Source organism: Pinus tabuliformis, chromosome 6 (genome assembly GCF_031772625.1).
Source record: "Pinus tabuliformis cultivar Carrire ecotype Pingquan chromosome 6, CPIR1, whole genome shotgun sequence".
NCBI classification, from domain to species: Eukaryota; Viridiplantae; Streptophyta; class Pinopsida; order Pinales; family Pinaceae; genus Pinus; species Pinus tabuliformis.
The window spans coordinates 593,998,101-594,019,120 of NC_142292.1; the positions used below are offsets into that span (position 1 = coordinate 593,998,101).

Consider the following 21,020-nt stretch of genomic DNA (forward strand, 5'->3'; position numbering starts at 1 on the left):
TCATCTCTGTATTTTTTTGTAGTCTCCCTAGCCTGGCTATTTCCCTTTCATTAGATTTTATGATCTCCAATTCAGTTTCATAGCCTCTCTGTGTTTTTTTCATTTCAATCTTAGAAATCTTCATTTCAGTCATGACCTTGGTCATTTTATTAGTTGGGTCTTCCAAATGAGCTGGTACTACAATAGTGCAAGCATGTGAGGCAATATTTTATTATAGAAAAATGTTTATTTCTTTTAACTAATAAAAGAAATGTTTATTTATTTCATCATTTCTTTTAATCAACTCCTTATTCAAAGCTTCTTTCTTCTTTTCTACCTTTTCTACTTCTAGTGCCATTACATGTTCTATTTCAGGCATCTTCAATTTCTTCCTCAATACATGAACCTCTGTTTCTGCTCCCTGCAACGAATTCTGAACTATGCTTCTATCTTCTAGATTGACCCCAATTTTAATGATCATATTCTTCAATTCTTCATTTTGAGTGACTAAGGCTCTTGAATTAGCATTTTCCAACTTTAATTGGCTCACCTTGTCCAATAAATTTTTTGCTCTGCTGGCAGTGAAGAGGGTTCTCTTCAAATCACTGTAAATTAATTCCCCAGTTTTCCTACGTAGATTAATTATATTAGGCAAAGCAATATCCCTAGCCTCCACTATCAAATTGATAGTCTTGAAACAAGAAGAAGAAGATACACTTAAAGCAGAAGGGTGAGAGAAAGATAAATTAAGTTATTTCCAAATCCACAGCTGAAAGCAGTCAGGTTTAATAGTTTGAAACAAATTGTGCTTCCACCTGTGACTCCATATTTTCTCTGACATTTTTGTTTCTTTCTTCAATCTGGGAGTACATATGTTTAATCATGGAGACTGAACTTTGGTCAGCTTCTTATGGAATAGGAGAAGAAGGTTTTCATACAATTTCTCCTAATTGTAGCTGAAATGATGATGAGCTACCACCTTCAGACAACTTAGCCTTCTTTGAACTTCTCTCAGTTTCTTCTTCTAAGAATATGACATTTTCACTGCTTCTTTTCAAACTTTTCTCACTCTGATGAGGAGTCTCAATTTCCATATCTCTTGATGAGGTAGATTGGCCTCCATTAACCAATTTAGCTATCTCTAGTTTAGCTTCATGAATAAAAGGAGCATAATCATTTTCCACCCTTATTTTTGAAATAATGTAGTGTGGGTCATATGCACATTTTTCACCCAGTTGTAAATCCATCTCCTCAAGTAATTTCTATACTTCTTCTACATCTTGTCTGCTGTTTACAATGAAAGGTCCCAAGATCTTTGGAAATTTAAAAAAATACCCCTTCTTTGCTAACACAAAGTGGATATGATCTACATTCAAGCTCTACTCAATGAACTCCAGTGAAAACAAACTCATAGGTACAAAAACTAGAAGTCTGAAAGCGGCAACTTTTGTTCCATATAATCTGATTTACGAATAATATTCAAATTGAAATCAATCACCCACTTTAACATATTTTCTGAGTTGAAGTAAAGACTAAGCCTTTGGCAAGAAATAGGCTGAAGGAGAACTATTCAAAATTAAATAGATAATTGATAGGAAAGAAGTGGAAAAATACATCAATCCTTGGCCATTACTTGTGTGTCTTATCACATCAGTCCAAAACACTACTAATTTCTTGTATATATTAGATTCCATGATATTCAACCTTAAATGATGAATCTTTCAACATGGGTGTATAAAAAGAGATATGTGACAAGAGATGGAAATCTAAAACAACCAGTGAGAGGGAGATCTCATAATTGAGAATTTATCATTTTTTCCCATAAAGAAGGTATATCAAAAACTATTTTTGGGTTCATCATCAGACTGAACATTCCTAAAATGGCCTTATCCACAATATTTGTATCTTCCTTTCCTAGGATTTTGGCCAGAATTTGTAGCACATGTCTGACTTCTTCAACAAAAGTATCTACAGGAAATTAAGGAGGTTCTATAGGCATTTATTTTCGAGTATACATTAAAAAGAAACTGAGCTAATCATAATTAGAAGTAGACAAATCTTGAAAAGTTGAAAGCAGGGATTCTTATGAGAATGTAGTGTAAGAATTTGCAATAGGGAAGCATAGAGCTTGTTGAATTAACAAAGTTGACACTTGAAAGACATTTTCCCCTAATTTGTTCAAAACATTTTTGTGGGTAAAGGGCAAAGACAAGCCAATTTATAAACTCTGGAAAATTATAAGTTTGTGGAATTATGGTAGCTAGGACATCATACCTAATAACATCAGTATACATAGCGGATTTGGTTTGTTTCAGCAAAATTTGATGATAGATTTTTATATAATTAAGTGAACAGAATGGGTCAAAAATATCTTGTCTTGTATCCATTAAGGGAATATGAATGGTAGAACCTATAATCGTAGCTTTCTTTGACATTTTCGCTGACTTCTGAATGATGAGGCTCTATGTAGATGACAAAAAAATATCTGGTGATGGAAACTAATTTCTGCAACTAGTACAATTCATTTTTTACAGTAGGAATGGAAACGACAGTGAGGGAAATGCAGAAAAAAGAGATTTTATTGGAAATAGAGTAATAGGTAGGTAAATGGCATTAAGGGTAATTTTGAGAAAATTAAGAAAAATGAGTTGGCAAAGTGATGGATGAAAGGATAGATGACGTAAAAAACGAGGTGGTAGAATTAAAGTAGTGATAATGCAACAAGAAAGTGGAATGGACAAATCCCATCTCACTTGTCAATGGAATGCGTTCCACTTGATGATGTCATAGGGGGGTAGACTCCAGTATGAGAGAAAGCCGACAGAGACCCTCCACAACCATCCTCAACTGTAGATCTACTGATCTAGCCGTGCGTTGAAAATTCATACAAGGGGATGAGGAGAGCTAACTGTTGGGCATGTAGTGTCATGGAGTTTTTACTATCCCCAAGGACTTACTACTTTATCTCATCACGCCTATGAATTTTACAGACCTTTAAAATCTGATGTGGTGATGTTGGATTCAGGCCCCACCTATTTTTTTAACACTTCCATAACAATTGATTAATGTTTAGTCAATGATAAGATAAAATATTTGTCTTGCTTTATTTTATTTTGTTATATATATATATATATATATATATATATATATATATATATATATATATATATATATATATATATATATGTTCTTGTTTTAAACACTAATACATATTCATACATATCTACATACATATGAAAATCAAATGAGCTACATTATAATGCATTATATTAACAATGCAACTTTGTGTGTGCACATGGGTTACCTTCTTGGCCATGCTAGACAACTGGATGGTGCTGAGGATTTCATTAATAAATGTCGTTTGTGCTTTCGTATGGCAAACCTTGTTTTCAACCTATAAAGTCCATGGCAATGTGGATGTAGAGAAATGAGCAACAAAACATATACTGATGCTCCAAAATTTGTACTTATGTTATATGTATGTGTGTGTGTGTGTGTTTATGTTGCAACTGGCAGGTGGATTATCTTGCAGATGTGAGAAAAAAAATCATGAAATACAAAGGAGTAAAACAAATGCCATGATGCAACTAAATTTGAGTCTAGATTAAGGATCATTAATCATTTTTGTAAGAGACAGATCGAACCCACGGCGAGAGGATATATATGTGAAAATATTGTTAGAAAGTTTCAAAGATGGAAAATGTAACATCTCATCCACACCAATGGAAAAAAGGTTTTAAACTTTCAACCAAAATTGATTCAATGGAGATGAATTAATCAATATAAAAGCAACTTGTTTACAACTTGATCTATCTTACTTCTATTTTCCCCAACTTAAGATTTGCAGTATGCTCTGTCTCCCAATTTATGGAAGCTCTAAAAACAATAATAGACAACAATAAAGAGGGCCCCACAATATGAAGAGGGAATATTTGACTTGGGCATTCTATATGGAAAAACCAAGGAGATCTAGTTAGGTGACTATTTAGACATAGATTAGGCAAGATCCTTGGATGATAAGAAATCCAAAAGAATTTGGGTTCATTCCTCGCACAAAGGTGGTTTCCTAGATCATTAAGAAATAACATGTAGTGTCACACTATTCTATGTAAGCTGAACATAAGATCAGATTAGATAATTCTATCAATGTACAAAAAATGACCACAAAAGTAGGCCAATGGGATTTTTGAGTACAATGATGTTTATATAAAGAAAGTGTACCAATGCCTTATATAATAAACATAAAGGAAAGTAAGAAACTAGGAGCAAGATGTATGGACAAGGTCATAGTCTGTTAGATCTCTCTCCCTCTCCTAACTTCCATGGTTGAGTGTAGGAAACACAGGACAGAGTAGAAAAAATATGGGCATCTCAAGTAATTTGGATTAGGAAAATAATTGAAGATATTCAAGCTCATTAGGATAAGCATAGTATTTTTTGTGATAATGAGGGAGTTATCAATATGGAAAAAATACTTTCCTTCAATATTAATTAATTGCATGGAGGTGCACATATTACAACAATTTAGGTTGATTTACTTGTTTCACAACTCCTGATGATGTTATTTAGTTCTTAGCAATGTACTCTACCTTTGTTTACTCAAATATGCTCTTTAGCGTTGCATACAAATCTCTACAAGCTTAGTGCCATCACATGGAGTGATGACTACCCAAGGATGATCCAATGATTCACACATTGAATGAGAATGTGAGGGGATTTAGGGTTTTCACACATTAAATGAAAAAATGCCTCTTATCAATTCAAATGTAACCCAACTTGTTGTAATGTGGATGTAGAGAAATGGGCAACAAAACATATTCTCATGCTCCAAAATTTGTGTTTTTGTCTTATGTATAGATATGCTGCCACTGATAGGTGGATTATCTTGCAAATGTGAGAAAAAAATGATGATAGACATTGGAGTGAAATAAAATCTAGGATGCAAATAAATTTGACTCTAGAATAAGGATCATTCACCTCTCTGTAAGAGACATATCCCACCCACAGTCACAAGATATATATGCAAAAAAATTGTTAGAAAGTTTCAAAGATGGCAAATTGTAAAATATCATGCATACCAATGGAAAAAAGGGTTGAAAATTTCAACCAAAATTGATTCAAAGGTAATGGATTAAACAATCTACAAGAAACTTGTTCACAACTTGATCTATCTTACTACCATTTTCCCTGACTTGATATATGAAGTATGCTTTGTCTCCCATTTTATGGAAGCTCCAAACACAACAGTAGACAACAATAAAGACGGTGCCATAGTATGAAGAGGGAATATTTGACTTGGGAATTCTATATGTAAAAATAAAGGATACTTATTTACATCACTATTTAGACATAGATTAGGCAAGATCCGTGGATGACAAGAACTCCACAAGAATTTGGGTTCATTCTTGGCACAAAGGTAATTTACTGGATCATTAAGAAATAACATGTAGTCACACTATTATATAGAAGCTTAACATAAGATCAAATTAGAAAATTCTATTAATGTGTAACAAATGACCACAAAAGTAGGTCAATGGAACTCTTGAGTACAATGATATTTATATAAAGTAGGTGTACTGACATCCTAAATAACAAAAAAGAAGGAAAGTAAGACAATTAGAAGTAGATGTATGGACAAGGTCATAATCCACTAGATATCTCTCTCACCTAACTTCCAAGGTTAAATGAATGAAACTCAAAACATAGTAGCAACAAAATGGGCATCTCAAGAAATTTGGATTAGTAAAAAACTTGCAGATATCCAAGTTCATAAGGATACAGAGAGTACTTTGTGTGATAATGAGGGAGTTATCAAGATGGAAAAAAATCATTCCTTTGATATTAATCAATTTCATTGAGGTTCACATATTACAACACGTCAGGTTGATTTACATGTGCACACAACTCTTGATGATGTTAATTTGTTCTTACTAATGTACTCTACCTCTGTTCACTCAAATATGCTCTCAGTTGTTATATACAAGCCTATGAATGCTTAGTGGCATCACTTGGAGCTCATGACTACCTAAGGATGATCCACTGATTCATACTTAGCAACTGATAGGTGGATTATCTTGCAAATGTGAGAAAACAAATGATGAAAGACAAAGGAGTAAATTAAAATCCAGGATGCAAATAAATTTGAGACTAGAAAAATGATCATTAACCATTTTGTAAGAGACATATCCCACCCACGGTCAGAGGATATATATGCCAAAAGTTTGTTAGAAAGTTTAAAATATGGAAAATTGTAAAATATCATCCACACCAATGGAAAAAATGGTTGAAACATTTAACCAAAATTGATTACAAGGAAATGAATTAATCAATCTACATGAAAATTGTTCACAACTTGATCTATGTTACTTCCATTTACCCCGACTTGAGCTATGTGGTATGCTATGTCTCCAAATTTATTGAATCTCTGAACACAACAATAGAAAACAATAAGGAGGTTTACATAGTATGAAGAGGGAATATTTGACTTGGGAATTCTATATGGAAAAAGAAATTAGACTTAGTTATGTGGCTAGTCAAACTTAGATTAGGAAAGATCCATGGATGACAAGAAATCCACAATAATTTGGGTTCATTCCTAGCAGAAAGGTAGTTTCCTAGATCATTAAGAAATAAAATGTAGTGTCACACTATTCTATAGAAGCTAAACATAATATCATATTAGATAATTCTATCAATGTCTAAAAAATGACCACAAACGTAGACCAATGGGATTTTTGAGTATCATGATATTTATACTAAGCAGGTGTACCAATCTCCTATATAACAAACAAGAAGGAAAGCAAGATACTTGGAGAGAGATGTATTGACAAGGTCATAGCCCAATAGATCTCTCTCTCTCTCCTAACTTCCAAGGTTGAATGTAGGAAACTCAAAATAGAGTAGCAACAAAATAGGCATGTCAAGAAATTTGGATTAGGAAAATACTTGCAAATATGCAAGTTCATTAGGATAAGCATAGTATTTTTTGTGATAATGAGGGAGTTATCAAGCTATAAAAGATACCTTCCTTCAATATTAATCAATTTCATTGAGGTGCACATATTACAACACTCTAGGTTGATTTACTTGTTGCAAAAATCATGATGATGTTATTTAGTTCTTAACAATATAGTCTACCTTTGTTCACTCAAATATGCTCTTTAGCGTTACATACAACCCTATGAAATATTACTTGGAACCCATGACTGTCTAAGGATGATCCATTGATTCATACATTGCATGAGAATGTGAGGGGCTTCAAGGTTTTCCCACATTAAATGAAAAAATTCCTCTTATCAATTCACATGTAATCCAAGGTGTCTCAAATCAATTCACATTGGAAGAGAGATCCATTAATTGGAAGACATTAATATCGTAATAAATATCATCAGTTAATAATTCAATAAAACACCCTTTCCATTCATGTGCACCTAGAGAGACTCTATCAGACACACCAAGCAAATAACCTATTAGCATATAAGAGTGTTGATTGCATCAAGATTTTAAGTGAAAAAGAATAGTAAAATACATATTCTAGGGCCAAGGTTTTGATGATGGCATCTGTTAGACTCTGTCTTATATCAGAGATTGATTCTTCTTCAAAACCCTGTTTTGAAGAAGAAATCATTAATGTGTTGTTTTAGATTATGTTATTTATTCTTCAACTCTTCAACTGGCAGCGACTTCAATTTGCAAGTGTCGTGCTGGCTATGATGATTCCGGGCCTAGCGCTTCTTCCTCCAAAGGCTTGTGTTGTGACAGAATGCGGTCTTATAATCCACACATTGCTAGTCTGCTATATTGAGAATCGATTATTTACCTATACTAGCATCTATTACTTTGGTTTTAATGATGCTGTTGCTACTCTGGATGCTATTGTGGAACCATATCCTGCTGCTGCCTCATGTTTCATCTCACGAAAGGTTTTCCAATGAAGATAATCGAGAATTTCTTTCTGCCTTGGCAAATATATATAATTTTCTGCTGCCTTTATTAAAGAATGGTTTTACTTTGACAATGGATAATGCCTTCAAGCTGTTGGTTTTTGTTTTGGTATTCTGCACCAAGTTCTAAAAGGACATGTTGGCACTTACTGGATAGGAGGTGCTCTATCGAAGAGAATTACTGAACCTGGTTTCCATTTGAAGATGGGTCTGTCCGTGGTGCTTGGGAGAAGATTGGAACTATTGTGTATTGTACAGATGTCACATAAAACTTGACGGAGCTGAATGTTTTAAATTTGAAGGCCAGTATTTTATTCCTGTAAACATCATGAGTGCTGAACCTTTCAAGCGGTTGGTAAGGCTTGTTGCAAGGGCCTTCTATGATGATATCCCTACAAGAGCAGAAAATCAACCGAAATCTGGCAGGAGCGATAACAGAGGAATGGCAGTTGTGGTCCTTGATGCTTTAACAAGGCGACAATGGGTTAAAGAAGATGATTTGGCTAAGGATTTAAAGCTACACTCAACACAACTTAGACGTACCTTGCGATTTTTTGAAGAGGAGAGGCTAATTACTAGAGATCATCGTCGTGAGACTGCAAAGGGAGCTAAAGTTTTCAATGCTGCAATAACAGCTACTGCAAAATCTTCTTTTGCTTCTTGTTTTATTATGTCTCAAAGATTCTTGCCACGACTTCTAGATGCTATGGGAGCTCCTTTGGATCAAGGGCCTGGTCCATTACTTGCTTCAAATAACATAAGTGTGGCTAACTGCTTCGTGACAGTTAGTGCTCTTTATATTTGTGATCAGATTGTTCAAGCAAACAATATTGTCTGAGGGATTAGTTTTACAACCAGTAGTTAGACTGGATCTGAGCTCTGGAAGTTCTTCATTATCTCTGCTTCAGTGTTTAGCAAATCCATTAACAATTGCTTTTGCATCTGCCATTCCAACGCACAATGGAATTGATTGCCAGAAATCACAATTGACAACACAAAATGAGATCATTCATTTGGGAGTGGCTGGGTTGCAGGCTTTGGCTTCGTTTCCAGGATCCTTTTCACCCCTTACTGAAGAGAAATTCAAGGAAATCTTATTGTTTCTAATGTCTGTTCTATCAGAAAGGCATGAGCACAAGTTCTTATGGGAACAAGCTCTTGACGCACTTCCAGTAAGGAATCAAAACTGGTCTAATGGCACATCAATTGCTTCTGTTTCACATCAGATAACTTCAGCTCACTAAAATGCAGAACAACACCGATTGAATACATTAGAAGGGGCAAACCAGATGCAGGTTTTGCTTTATTCGAGTCAGAGTTGTTGAAGTGGCCAGGTTTTGTAAAGTTTGATGATGTAAATGATGGGTCCTGTCTTTCAAATTTGCAGTGTGTGATGGGTTCTGATATTGAGGGATATGATAAGCTTGAGTCTGGCTTGATCACAACAGGGGCATCTATCTTTATTGATGGTGTTTTAGTAGCCAGTACAGGCTCGAAGCAGAAGGTGGAATTGAGGACAACAAAACTTGTTTTGATTGGGAGCTGTGATGCTGCCACATTTCCTGTTCAAAAGAAAAAGCAAGTAGAGAGTATCTGAGAAATGTAGCACATATGCGGCCTCGAACAAATATATTTGGTGCGGTTGCCCGAGTAACAAATGCCCTCGCATATGCCACACACAAATTTTTCCCAGGAGATGGGTTTTGTCTGGGTTGCTAGTCCAATAATCACTGCTTCAGATTGTGAAGGTGCCGGAGAGCAATTTTGTGTCACATCTTTGCTTCCTAGCTCTAAGGAGGATGTGGGCTCTCCAATTAGCATGATCCCTAGCACAAAGGATGGTTATGTTGATTGGGCACAGGATTTTTTTTGGAAAATCAGCATTCTTGACAGTTTCTGGACAGCTCAATGGAGAGACCTATGCATGTGCTCTTTCAGATATATACACGTTTGGTCCCACATTTCGAGCAGAGCAGTCGAACACTTCACGTCATTTAGCTGAGTTATGGATGATTGAACCAGAGCTTGCTTTTGCCAATCTGAATGATGACATGGCTTGTGCAACTGTCTATCTCCAGTGAGGTTTATTCCGGATAATTGCAAAGAAGATATGGAATTCTTTAATACCTGGATTGAGAAGGGGATAATTACACGTTTAAGTAATGTTGCAGAAAAGAAATTTGTGCAATTGACATATACAGATGCAGTTGAACTGCTTTTGAAAGCAAAGAAAAATTTTGAATTCCCGGTGACATGGGGATGTGACTTGCAGAGTGAGCATGAGCGTTATATAACAGAGGAAGCCTTTTCTGGTTCACCTGTTATTATAAAAGATTATCCCAAAGATATAAAAGCTTTCTATATGTGAGAAAATGCGGATGGGAAGACTGTAGCAGCTATGGATGTTTTAGTTCCAAGGTTCCTCCTGCTGTAATCTCGGTAGAACAGCAGTGTTGGAGTATTGATGAAGCAACACGCCTTGATGTACTTCGTTTGGCTATAGAATTGGATGCCGACTATGTTGATGTGGAGCTCCAGGTGGCATACGATCTTGTTTTTGATGCTGTTTACACACCAAAGTTACTAGACTCTTACGAGAAGCAGAAGAGTGCCAAGGGTAAACGTGTAGTCTCAGTGCTTTTCAAACGGCGCCAGAACAGCATAATGGGATTCGATTCCTATTTCCCAGATTTTAATCAATGCTTCAACAAGATCTGCGCTCTATATGGCTGCCTTTGTCATTCAAGCAAACTATACCATGAGTATGCCGCGTGGCATGTTTGTGATTCTGTACTTGTAGCACATTTTGCCACCGTCAAATTTCATGTGGTATTTTTAAGCACTAAGTCCGATCCTCATTCATGTCACCAAGACAACAACCGCAACAGATTTCCTATTTCAAGACCGCAGAAACCAAAAAGAGAGGCGCTCCAGCATTTATGTTTTTATTAGTTAAATAGAAGATTTTTAGGGAGATGGTACTGTTTTATGATAGAAGGCTTTTCTATTTTCGATTTTTTTTTGTAATTTCAGTTTCAAACAGCGCCCTGATTGTGGGGTCGAGCTGTTGCTTTTTGGTTTTTTTTTAGTTTAGTTTTATGTAATGTATAAAAAATATAGATATAATTTTTAGTTAGTAAGAGAGGTAGAGAGGGAGTTTTTCTGAGCGCTGGGAGCTGCTGGAGAAGCAGAGAGCTTTGTATTGTACAGTTTTCTGCAGAGAATTTAATGGAATTTCAAAACTCTGTTTGCTGAGATTCATGTGGTATGTTGATTTAGCATAAGTTTTTTCCTTTGTCTCATATGTAATCAGTTATGTTCCATTTCATTTCATGACCCTTTCAAGCTGAACAAATGAAGTGATTAGGTAGGAATTCATAGTATTATATGCTCCTCCTATAAGTTTGTTCGCATTCGATGTTTTCTACTGTTTAAGGAGGATTCAGAGTTATTGTCTGCCCTCCTTAGCTCCTCACCAGTGTTGCCATCCCATTTGAAACCAGATTTGGTGTTAAATTGCATGCCTACCTTGCCTCAGTTGATAACCTGTGTAGTCATTATATTTCTCTGTTTGAAGCTGTGATTTTGCCCATGTAGCCCAGAAAAGCCCCGTCATTCCATTAAAAAACCCCAAAAATCATTAAATCCAAACCCCCTATCAATTTACTAGCCTAAAATCCTTATTCTTAATTGGTCAGCCTAATCCTATTGAAAGATCTATCGAATCTGACCCGAGAGAGCCTTCTCATACCTCGTAGGGCTAGCTACGAGGTGAAATGGTTTGATGTAGCCTTGAAGGTTTACCTTCCTCAGCCTAGGGTGAAATCTCAAGCGCTAACATATTGGCGACCATACTGGGGAGAACATATTAATCGTTTGCTCATTGATGTGTTTGTTTCATAAGTCTTAGACGGAGCCTGAAGTTACGCCAGAAGCCTTCAAAAACGCTCTTGTTTTACATCAGCGCAAGTAGATAAACGCTGCTTCAGTCTATCTCCGTGGGATTTGTGAACATAGCGCTTCATTGACACTTTACCCCAGTACATATATCAAGTTCAGATCTGATTGTTGATAGTGAACAGCGATCAGACACTTGAAAGGCTGAATCATTCACCTGGCGGCTCCAACTCGATCCAGACATTTCAGTGCCTGTTGATATGTTCATGCAATGGTAGGGTATGTGGCAGACCCTGCATTTTGTAAAACTCTAGATGGCGTTAGAGAAATGTTAGCGGATATTGAAATTAATGAAGAATTTTTTAGTATTTTCCTTCAATGTGTGAAATATCCGAAGCTTCATCTTGAAGGCAAAACTAGATTTTATGAGTTAGTTGTTGAAAGAGTTGAAAATGAAATTCAGTATCTCGATGAGCAAATTCAGTCTTATGATTTCCAAGACCCTAAAAAGTTCTTGGAAATCCTTCCTCCATCGAAACAAGCAATAACAGATTTGCCTATAGAGGTATACATTGACAATGTGCAGCTGGAAGTATGTATTGCAGAGTTGGGGCAGCCAACAGAGGCCGGTGTCCGTGATCCTATTGCGGCATACATGGACACATTTTTCAGTTTGATTGACAGATCGGGCTGTCTTCTCGGTGACCAGGATCAGTATGTGCATGAAGGGCTGCCAGCAATTGCATCTGTGACTTCGTGGCAGCATTCTCAAGCGGCTTCAATTTCAGGTTTACTTGCATGGTTAATTTGGCATTTTAGCATTACCTGATCTATTGTTTGTACAGCAGATTAGAATAGGTTATGTACATAAATAAGCAGCCATAAGGGCAACATCTTGTTTTAGTTTGCTTGAAGATTGTTCAGTTTCAGTGTGAAAATAAATCCAGAGTTGTGTTGATGATGACTCCATTGCCCAATGGTGGAGGCACTGTCTGCTCTCCCAAAGTTCTGTGGTTCTTGGCACCTCCAGGAAGCTGCAGCTGCCATCCCAAATGGAGCCGATGTTAGACTCTGTCTTATATCAGAGATTGATTCTTCTTCAAAACCCTGTTTTGAAGAAGAAATCATTAATGTGTTGTTTTAGATTATGTTATTTATTCTTCAACTCTTCAACTGGCAGCGACTTCAATTTGCAAGTGTCGTGCTGGCTATGATGATTCCGGGCCTAGCGCTTCTTCCTCCAAAGGCTTGTGTTGTGACAGAATGCGGTCTTATAATCCACACATTGCTAGTCTGCTATATTGAGAATCGATTATTTACCTATACTAGCATCTATTACTTTGGTTTTAATGATGTTGTTGCTACTCTGGATGCTATTGTGGAACCATATCCTGCTGCTGCCTCATGTTTCATCTCACGAAAGGTTTTCCAATGAAGATAATCGAGAATTTCTTTCTGCCTTGGCAAATGTATATAATTTTCTGCTGCCTTTATTAAAGAATGGTTTTACTTTGACAATGGATAATGCCTTCAAGCTGTTGGTTTTTGTTTTGGTATTCTGCACCAAGTTCTAAAAGGACATGTTGGCACTTACTGGATAGGAGGTGCTCTATCGAAGAGAATTACTGAACCTGGTTTCCATTTGAAGATGGGTCTGTCCGTGGTGCTTGGGAGAAGATTGGAACTATTGTGTATTGTACAGAAGTCACATAAAACTTGACGGAGCTGAATGTTTTAAATTTGAAGGCCAGTATTTTATTCCTGTAAACATCATGAGTGTTGAACCTTTCAAGCGGTTGGTAAGGCTTGTTGCAAGGGCCTTCTATGATGATATCCCTACAAGAGCAGAAAATCAACCGAAATCTGGCAGGAGCGATAACAGAGGAATGGCAGTTGTGGTCCTTGATGCTTTAACAAGGCGACAATGGGTTAAAGAAGATGATTTGGCTAAGGATTTAAAGCTACACTCAACACAACTTAGACGTACCTTGCGATTTTTTGAAGAGGAGAGGCTAATTACTAGAGATCATCGTCGTGAGACTGCAAAGGGAGCTAAAGTTTTCAATGCTGCAATAACAGCTACTGCAAAATCTTCTTTTGCTTCTTGTTTTATTGTGTCTCAAAGATTCTTGCCACGACTTCTAGATGCTATGGGAGCTCCTTTGGATCAAGGGCCTGGTCCATTACTTGCTTCAAATAACATAAGTGTGGCTAACTGCTTCGTGACAGTTAGTGCTCTTTATATTTGTGATCAGATTGTTCAAGCAAACAATATTGTCTGAGGGATTAGTTTTACAACCAGTAGTTAGACTGGATCTGAGCTCTAGAAGTTCTTCATTATCTCTGCTTCAGTGTTTAGCAAATCCATTAACAATTGCTTTTGCATCTGCCATTCCAACGCACAATGGAATTGATTGCCAGAAATCATAATTGACAACACAAAATGAGATCATTCATTTGGGAGTGGCTGGGTTGCAGGCTTTGGCTTCGTTTCTAGGATCCTTTTCACCCCTTACTGAAGAGAAATTCAAGGAAATCTTATTGTTTCTAATGTCTGTTCTATCAGAAAGGCATGAGCACAAGTTCTTATGGGAACAAGCTCTTGACGCACTTCCAGTAAGGAATCAAAACTGGTCTAATGGCACATCAATTGCTTATGTTTCACATCAGATAACTTCAGCTCACTAAAATGTAGAACAACGCCGATTGAATACATTAGAAGGGGCAAACCAGATGCAGGTTTTGCTTTATTCGAGTCAGAGTCGTTGAAGTGGCCAGGTTTTGTAAAGTTTGATGATGTAAATGATGGGTCATGTCTTTCAAATTTGCAGTGTGTGATTGGTTCTGATATTGAGGGATATGATAAGCTTGAGTCTGGCTTGATCACAACAGGGGCATCTATCTTTATTGATGGTGTTTTAGTAGCCAGTACAGGCTCGAAGCAGAAGGTGGAATTGAGGACAACAAAACTTGTTTTGATTGGGAGCTGTGATGCTGCCACATTTCCTGTTCAAAAGAAAAAGCAAGTAGAGAGTATCTGAGAAATGTAGCACATATGCGGCCTCGAACAAATACATTTGGTGCGGTTGCCCGAGTAAGAAATGCCCTCGCATATGCCACACACAAATTTTTCCCAGGAGATGGGTTTTGTCTGGGTTGCTAGTCCAATAATCACTGCTTCAGATTGTGAAGGTGCCGGAGAGCAATTTTGTGTCACATCTTTGCTTCCTAGCTCTAAGGAGGATGTGGGCTCTCCAATTAGCATGATCCCTAGCACAAAGGATGGTTATGTTGATTGGGCACAGGATTTTTTTTGGAAAATCAGCATTCTTGACAGTTTCTGGACAGCTCAATGGAGAGACCTATGCATGTGCTCTTTCAGATATATACACGTTTGGTCCCACATTTCGAGCAGAGCAGTCGAACACTTCACGTCATTTAGCTGAGTTCTGGATGATTGAACCAGAGCTTGCTTTTGCCAATCTGAATGATGACATGGCTTGTGCAACTGTCTATCTCCAGTGAGGTTTATTCCGGATAATTGCAAAGAAGATATGGAATTCTTTAATACCTGGATTGAGAAGGGGATAATTACACGTTTAAGTAATGTTGCAGAAAAGAAATTTGTGCAATTGACATATACAGATGCAGTTGAACTGCTTTTGAAAGCAAAGAAAAATTTTGAATTCCCGGTGACATGGGGATGTGACTTGCAGAGTGAGCATGAGCGTTATATAACAGAGGAAGCCTTTTCTGGTTCACCTGTTATTATAAAAGATTATCCCAAAGATATAAAAGCTTTCTATATGTGAGAAAATGCGGATGGGAAGACTGTAGCAGCTATGGATGTTTTAGTTCCAAGGTTCCTCCTGCTGTAATCTCGGTAGAACAGCAGCGTTGGAGTATTGATGAAGCAACACGCCTTGATGTACTTCGTTTGGCTATAGAATTGGATGCCGACTATGTTGATGTGGAGCTCCAAGTGGCATACGATCTTGTTTTTGATGCTGTTTACACACCAAAGTTACTAGACTCTTACGAGAAGCAGAAGAGTGCCAAGGGTAAACGTGTAGTCTCAGTGCTATTCAAACGGCGCCATAACAGCATAATGGGATTCGATTCCTATTTCCCAGATTTTAATCAATGCTTCAACAAGATCTGCGCTCTATATGGCTGCCTTTGTCATTCAAGCAAACTGTACCATGAGTATGCCGCGTGGCATGTTTGTGATTCTGTACTTGTAGCACATTTTGCCACCGTCAAATTTCATGTGGTATTTTTAAGCACTAAGTCCGATCCTCGTTCATGTCACCAAGACAACAACCGCAACAGATTTCCTATTTCAAGACCGCAGAAACCGAAAAGAGAGGCGCTCCAGCATTTATGTTTTTATTAGTTAAACAGAAGATTTTTAGGGAGATGGTACTGTTTTATGATAGAAGGCTTTTCTATTTTCGATTTTTTTTTGTAATTTCAGTTTCAAACAGCGCCCTGATTGTGGGGTCGAGCTGTTGCTTTTTGGTTTTTTTTTAGTTTAGTTTTATGTAATGTATAAAAAATATAGATATAATTTTTAGTTAGTAAGAGAGGTAGAGAGGGAGTTTTTCTGAGCGTTGGGAGCTGCTGGAGAAGCAGAGAGCTTTGTATTGTACAGTTTTCTGCAGAGAATTTAATGGAATTTCAAAGCTCTGTTTGCTGAGATTCATGTGGTATGTTGATTTAGCATAAGTTTTTCCCTTTGTCTCATATGTAATCAGTTATGTTCCATTTCATTTCATGACCCTTTCAAGCTGAACAAATGAAGTGATTAGGTAGGAATTCATAGTATTATATGCTCCTCCTATAAGTTTGTTCGCATTCGATGTTTTCTACTGTTTAAGGAGGATTCAGAGTTATTGTCTGCCCTCCTTAGCTCCTCACCAGTGTTGCCATCCCATTTGAAACCAGATTTGGTGTTAAATTGCATGCCTACCTTGCCTCAGTTGATAACCTGTGTAGTCATTATATTTCTCTGTTTGAAGCTGTGATTTTGCCCATGTAGCCCAGAAAAGCCCCGTCATTCCATTAAAAAACCCCAAAAATCATTAAATCCAAACCCCCTATCAATTTACTAGCCTAAAATCCTTATTCTTAATTGGTCAGCCTAATCCTATTGAAAGATCTATCGAATCTGACCCGAGAGAGCCTTCTCATACCTCGTAGGGCTAGCTACGAGGTGAAATGGTTTGATGTAGCCTTGAAGGTTTACCTTCCTCAGCCTAGGGTGAAATCTCAAGCGCTAACAGCATCAACACTCACATGAAGTAACACAATCTATACATGCATTTGTAAAAATCAAAAAACACATCAAGCCCCCATCATTTATAGAATAATACAGTTCTTACAATAAACTTGGACACACATTGAGCGTCTCATAAAGGTCCTAAACTAATATAATGTAGATACAAAAATCTAATTATTATACAATCTAGACCCATATCTGACCAAAATCAGTCCAAAGCCTATAATAGTTAGACAAATCCTATAGTAAAGGCAATAGTCTAGCCATTATACAATTTGGACCTGTATACAACCAAAATCAGTCAAATCATGAGCAAAATTGGTCCAAAACATAAATATAAATTCCCTTCATAGAATCATCGTTCTTGTGATATTCAACTGTGGTGTCTTAGAAACCTATCTTCTGTCTCTTTGATGTGAATTTACAGGTCTTCTTATCAAATAAATTATTCTATCTTAGAATCATCTTTCTCATGTTCTTCTATTGCAGTGTCTCAAATGTGTGCTCATAGGGATGAAATGTTTTTCTTCTACTTTTTCAGAATCAAATGTAGCCCCATTTGTTTTAAGCTTTGTCTCTTTCACAGGATGTAGCATGTCATTCTCTTGAGAATAATATGAGTTTGGATATTCATAACCTACGTCCTGCTTTGCAGATTTGGAGTGTCAAACAATTGATAGCTAAATATTATGTTTATATACTTTCAAATTGCAATGACACATTAAATGAAAATAGGAAATGGATTATATATATATATATATATATATATATATATATATATATATATATATATATATATATATATATATATATATATATAGATATATAGATATATATATATAGATATAGATATAGATATATAGATATAGATATATGCACACACACACACACACACACACACACATAATATAAACAATATTTTAATAATAAATTTCACACCACACTGTATCCTCACATTAGATATTTTACCCATTGGCTAAAATGTATCCTTAATTTTCCTGGCCAAGGAGTACGTGAAAAATGGAATGAGTGACTTTGTCTACATCAAAGCATAATATATCCAAAAAAAATGATTGTTGTAATTTAAGTGCCTTTAAGATTTGAACTCTGAATGTTTTGCATAATGTATTGTTCTCAACTAACATTTGAAAACATATACCAAAACCATTCATCTTGACAAGGTGTATGCAGGTTTGATGTTTTTATTAAACTTGAAAATAAGAAAACATAACAATGATATCAATGATAATGAAATATACCCACAAAGAACAGACATGCACCCCAAAAGTGTTTCCCTATTTATGATTTCCAATCATAATGATGGCATACATTCCATGATAGTCACTCGTCCTATAACCTTGATATTTTCTATGATCTCACTTGCTTCTTCGTTGGTGACTCCCTACTTTAGAATAACATGAGTCTTCTCCATGAGTTCCTTGTCCTCCTTCAGCCCCAAATCTGTGAATTCCCTCACTTCCTTGATGACGAAACATTTTATGAAGTTTTATATTGTAGCTAATTGCTTGTTGATCTATATCCTTAAAGCAACCTCAGTCCTTTTTCTGTATGATGTTTATTTATTTCTCTATAGGTAGTCACCCTAGTAGAGAAATTTCAATAACTACTACTCTTTGTGCACCATAATTAAAGATTTCATGTAACAGTAAGTTTTGTTAGAAAAGAAAATGTGTTTTTTCTTTGGAAATCAGAAACAAATGTTCTCATATTTCAGTATCAATGTAAAATTAATTATACAAAAAATAAGTGATATACCTCAAGAGAAGATGAGTGATGTACCTCAATAAAATTGGAATTGATTTTTAGAATGCAGTCCTCAATTTTTGAAACTAAATCAATTGTAAGGATTGATATAATAATTAACAAGAAAATCATTGTTGCCCATGTTGATTATGAAAATTTCTTCATGTAAAATATTGGTGGCACTTTCAACTCATGCAATCTTCCCCAACTTCTACCTGTATTCCTTGAAGTACTCTACTTCTATCTATAGGGGTATTATAGACTTGAAAAAATAATAACATTAAAATAAATATATTAGCATTACATGACTTTGTGTGCCATAGAATATTTATATCTAAAATTGCAGAATATATTATAATAACCATACAAATTCTTTGGATTCCTATTATCATATCCAGTGCCTGGAGATGAAAAACTAATTCCAGTGAGTAGATCTTGGTGGGTGAGCTTTGGATACAGATATGTTGGCACCGTTTCTTTTATGCCCAATCCTTCATCTTCGCTAATTAACAATCATGAAAGAAAATTTTCATGGATATTTTAAATAAGGAAATGAACTTACATATATGATAAATCAATATTATATGATTTGGAATTGAATTCAGTTCCATGAATATTACCCAAAAATTTTGGTGTTAGTCTTCCATTGCAAAAGTAACTAGTGGGCCTATGCCCTATGAAATCTCTCCCGTATGGTATAAAATTAGCTAAGAATTGTGGATATTTTATTTTTATTTCTAGGATCTACTTTTAAATATTAAAAAAAAAAAAAATTGGTTCCAATCGTCTAGTAGGTCTCGATATTCGATGCATTGTCAAAGTTCTCTAACTTGATATCAAATGTGGTCTTTTAAGGCTTCTTTTCCTCAAATTTCGTTGCACCAAAGGTAGAAATCGCCTGAGGGATCATTGCAACAGCATCCACTAACAACATCTCAATGCAAGGTGCCCTCAAATTATCCCTCAGGCAGGGGCCGATACATTTTCACTCTTCTAGGAATAGGATGGAAATGGATTCAACAAGCTTGAGGATTTTATCGGAGAGAGGAGGCCTCAACCCATATGGATCACAGTCTGATGGCAATTTCATTTTTTGGATTTGGTTTCCATAGAAAAATAGTTTGGAGTGTCAAAATGGGCTCCAAATGGAATGTACAAAAGTGATATTTGGTATTTATCTATGGCTTCATGTCTGGAAGCGAGAATGGAATAGTTTTTACAGTATAAAGAAAACCCTAATTTGTACTGGAATTGTAGTCTAATGCTTTTGAAGATGAACTAAATTTTGGGAATGGACTCATTAGTTTTTGAATATATCAAGAGGAGGAAACCTGCTTTAGGAAGATAGATACTGGCAACCACAACAAGAATATATGCTTCTGAGGTTTTGAACCTGCAACCACTAGACTTGATAAAACCCTAAACCTTAATAAATTTTCTTTGACTTCGAATTATGCAATACCAACATATAAGATTATTGAAGGAGCAGAAATGATGATATGATCCCTCCCTCCATGTGATTGTTATACCACAAAATGAGAATTACTTTTATTACAAAGTTATTACTTCCAAACCAAATTGTCAACTAGAGGATGGGGGAGAGATGGTTCATATGATTACATTCAATCAAGTGTGAATATTGATCACTTAAGGGTGTGGGGTCCATTTATCATATTAAAGAAGACATAATTTTGGAGGCTATGACATACACCATATTGACAGGAGGAAAGAACCAATACAAAAAATGCATACCTAGAAGGATTTTTTGGGATTGTGAGGGCTTGTGGTAGTATTAAAGGTGCCCAAGGTAGCAAGCATTTAAGGAATACTATGATAATTAACTTATTGAATCCCAGGAAGCGTGAAAAAATTCCTAAATGTACAATTAAGACAACCTAGAATCCCTCAATTTTGTCTTGTTTAAAAGGATAATAAAATCTATCAAAGCATATTTTAGAGAAAAATGTTTAATAGCCAAAACCCTCAAATATACAAGAATCATAGGCTCTATAATTTTTCATCTACAAGTTTCCCTGGGCTTGTGCCTTAGCTTGGCCACCAAATGATAACCCTCCAAAGTTAAAATGTTTAACATACATCAATCTTTCCTCTCAATTTTAACATCTATTTTTCTATGTTTGGGGCTCTCGAGCATA

At 36.0% G+C, this 21,020-nt stretch overlaps 3 pseudogenes; 2 read left to right on the forward strand and 1 right to left on the reverse strand.

The window, feature by feature from the left end:
* The first annotated feature begins 8,250 nt into the window (after positions 1 to 8,250).
* On the forward strand, positions 8,251 to 10,356 carry LOC149259967 (asparagine--tRNA ligase, chloroplastic/mitochondrial pseudogene; annotated as a pseudogene).
* A 3,235-nt stretch (positions 10,357 to 13,591) lies between these two features.
* On the forward strand, positions 13,592 to 15,697 carry LOC149259968 (asparagine--tRNA ligase, chloroplastic/mitochondrial pseudogene; annotated as a pseudogene).
* A 2,715-nt stretch (positions 15,698 to 18,412) lies between these two features.
* Positions 18,413 to 21,020, reverse strand: part of LOC149259969 (large ribosomal subunit protein bL12m-like) — a 56,428-nt pseudogene continuing 53,820 nt past the window's right edge.